The 3,340-nt window shown below is 33.8% G+C and overlaps 1 long non-coding RNA gene across 1 annotated transcript in view; it reads right to left on the reverse strand.

Moving 5' to 3' along the window:
* LOC136832116 (uncharacterized) overlaps positions 1–2,990 on the reverse strand; it is a 36,285-nt gene extending 33,295 nt beyond the window's left edge. Inside the window, exon 1 of the long non-coding RNA XR_010851064.1 lies at positions 2,830–2,990. This is a non-coding gene — a long non-coding RNA (uncharacterized lncRNA). The remainder of the gene's footprint in view (positions 1–2,829) is intronic.
* Positions 2,991–3,340: the final 350 nt, after the last annotated feature.

Consider the following 3,340-nt stretch of genomic DNA (forward strand, 5'->3'; position numbering starts at 1 on the left):
ACCTTTCGATGAAATCTCTGATTTCATTGCCATTGTTGTATAGTTGGTCTGTGTCTATGTGTCAAGTTTCCACAGCAAGAGCGTTCGTAAATGAAGTAGCCAGAACTAATTAACTCGACTGACCCTTTAGGGAATATGCAGTCAGAAAGTGCATCTTCAGTTCTCTAGGAATTTTTCATTGCTTAACAATTCGTCGTAAGAGGAACTAAAAACTGATAGACAAATTGCGATCAATTATAAGTCGAAGATCTGAGCTCTGATAATTTAAGTATCATGGGAAAATCTGTATAAAGTGTTTTAATTCCTAAAGAATAAATTTGTCAGTGAATCATTTCCAGAAAATCTTTTTTTAACATTCCATACCCATTTCTGGTAGGAAAAATTTCGAAGGAGAAAATAATTCCCAGAAACCTTACTCTTTTATAAAGCTTGAAGCAAATTTCTCTTAACAAAAATCACATTAGAAAATTAAATAAAACTGCAGCATAAATGTTAATAAAAAATAACATGCCCTAAATAGATTTCCAACCTTTGAAATATCATATATGAAGCAAAATCACTGGTAGAAGCTGACCCTGCTTTATAGTTTTTTAAATTTCTCCTCGAAAGAACGACTTACGTCCTATAAATATTTCTATGATTATGCCATTTTTGTTCAAAATCTGTGCTGTTTTGAAAATAAATATTATTTTTTTAATTCAGAGTCAGACTTGCTTCAGAATTTTTTCCAGTAGGGAAGAGAGAGAGAGAGAGAGAGAGAGAGAGAGAGAGAGAGAGAGAGAGAGAGAGAGAATACTGTAGGTACATCCCATTTAAAACTGCCGCGATCACTCAGCCTCACCTAGGCATGGAATGAGGAATATGGCTGTTAGTTGACTGACGTGAGTCGCAACATAGGAATAAAAAATGTCCAAGGACTAACAAGCTTTGTCACCATCCATTTAGAAAGGGTGGCGCCAGAGGCTTTTAACCCTGAGGTCCTCATTAAGCCCTTTGGAATGACGTTGCTAGCCAAAGGCCTTTGTGCCCTGGCTGCAGCTTACAACGTTGACTGACCACAAGATACATAATTCGGTGCTGAGGTTAAAAGGATCACAATGATTTATTAAGAAAAAAATGATTGTAAAAGAGTCTCGCCTGCATAAGAGACAAAAATTCACACACACACACAAACAGACACACACAGTCGAGTGGTCTAGAGCGTTTATTGAACGTCGTTGATACTCGCTGTTCGGCAGTTCGAGCCTGCCAGGTGACGAACCATTAATCACTTAAGATTCTCCTTCGGTATTGTGTCCGAGGCCGAGCGAATTCGATATTAAACTTCTGTACCTTCATGTTTGTGTATATGTAATGTAACAGTGATGTGATAAAAATTCACATGTATGTATGTGTGTGTATATATATATATATATATATATATATATATATATATATATATATATATATATATATATATATATATATATATATATATATATATATATATATATATATATATATATAATATATATACACACACACACACACACATATATATATATATATATATATATATATATATATATATATATATATATATGTAATATATATTTATATATATAAATAAACATATATATATATATATATATATATATATATATATATATATATATATATATATATATATACATACATATGCACATTATATATTTACATTCAGTATTCATCAGGATAAACTTGCACCCAAGGAAATTATAACGATATGCTCCTGCATCCTGGCGGGCGCAGAAGTACTTATCAGTTATAATTCCTTCTGGGTGCAAGTTATTCCCAAGGTGTAGTGGATGCGACACTGAACTGCACTGAGCGCTAATATTTGTATGTACAGTTATATATATATATATATATATATATATATATATATATATATATGTATATATATATATTATATATAATTATATATTATTTATATAATGTGCGTGTGTATAAACATACAAATATACATATATACATACAAAGAGGCCAAGAGAAAGAGAAAGCCTGTCTGTCTATGGATACTACGGCAAAACCTTATTTACAAAAATTACAACACGAAACGCATTTTTTTTATCGAACTTATTTGTCCCTTATTATGTTTCACGAGAAACAATAATTTTCCCGTCATGAAATCCTTCGTATAAAATGCTCAACGGTCCTTATTGGGTTATTGCGTGACTTGAGCTAGTCATTACAAAAAAGGTAAAAAGAAATCAATTTGTCAGTTCACTTACGTGCATTTGTACTTGCTCAGAGAGAGAGAGAGAGAGAGAGAGAGAGAGAGAGAGAGAGAGAGAGAGAGGAATCTCAAAATCTGAAGAATCATTTTCACCCTGGCGTGTAAAGACTGCCTCGTAGGTCATTACCGATAACAATGGTATTTTGACGGAGCACTGATCAATTCTGTCTGTTATGCCTAAATTAGGAAACCTTAAGCATAACAGCGCCATCATAGTCTTCTGAACTGGCAAAGATCTCAAATCCTAATGTTTCATAATCATCAGACTTTGATCCAAATAACGCCGATATATATGTGAAGTGGAATTAACAAGGAGTTGGTACATATTCAAAACTGAAAACGGGCGAAGTTTATAAAAATGAAAAAGTAGGGGTGTGAGTGAGACGTGCAAGCCTTGTCCCAAAACCATCGAGACTGATATAGTTTTTTCAACTAATTTTGATGTGTTTTGATGCGTTCTGTTCCGTATTATTGTGACTTTATTTTGAATAATAACAAAGACAAACCTACCACTGCTTCTACTATTGATACTAGTGATAATGCTGACAGCAATTATAATATTCTGACTTTACCTTACTCGAAACAAAGTGCTACGATGACCAAGACTTGGAGACATTTCCAGGAATCCTCCCACTCTCTGCCTGGCTTCTGAGAGTCCTACGGATATTTACGTCAGGATATCGATGCATAGGATCAGATTGCTGGGAGATGTTGCAGCTGTTACTCCCGCCTTCCTGCTGGAAAGGAACAGAATTAATGCTGTGGAGCTTGGATGGAGGAAACTTAAGCTGATATCAAGTCAAACATATTATTATGTCTTCTATTAATAAATGTCTTTTTTAAAAACGACAGATTTTGTGTTGAGGTTTCATTGTAATTGATACTAACAATGTTTTATAAGTGTCTTTGCATAATGCTGACTCGGTCACCACTCTCAGCCTTTGTTCGTGGGTGTTCAGTTATGCATAGAATTCTTAACATTTTACCAAGCAACTGTTCCATGAAACTATATTTTACTCAGACATTTTCATTTTCAATCATTCCAGATTGTTTCGTTGACGACATACCATTCGTTCTTCCCCT

The sequence above is a fragment of the Macrobrachium rosenbergii genome, chromosome 49 (assembly GCF_040412425.1).
Source record: "Macrobrachium rosenbergii isolate ZJJX-2024 chromosome 49, ASM4041242v1, whole genome shotgun sequence".
NCBI classification, from domain to species: Eukaryota; Metazoa; Arthropoda; class Malacostraca; order Decapoda; family Palaemonidae; genus Macrobrachium; species Macrobrachium rosenbergii.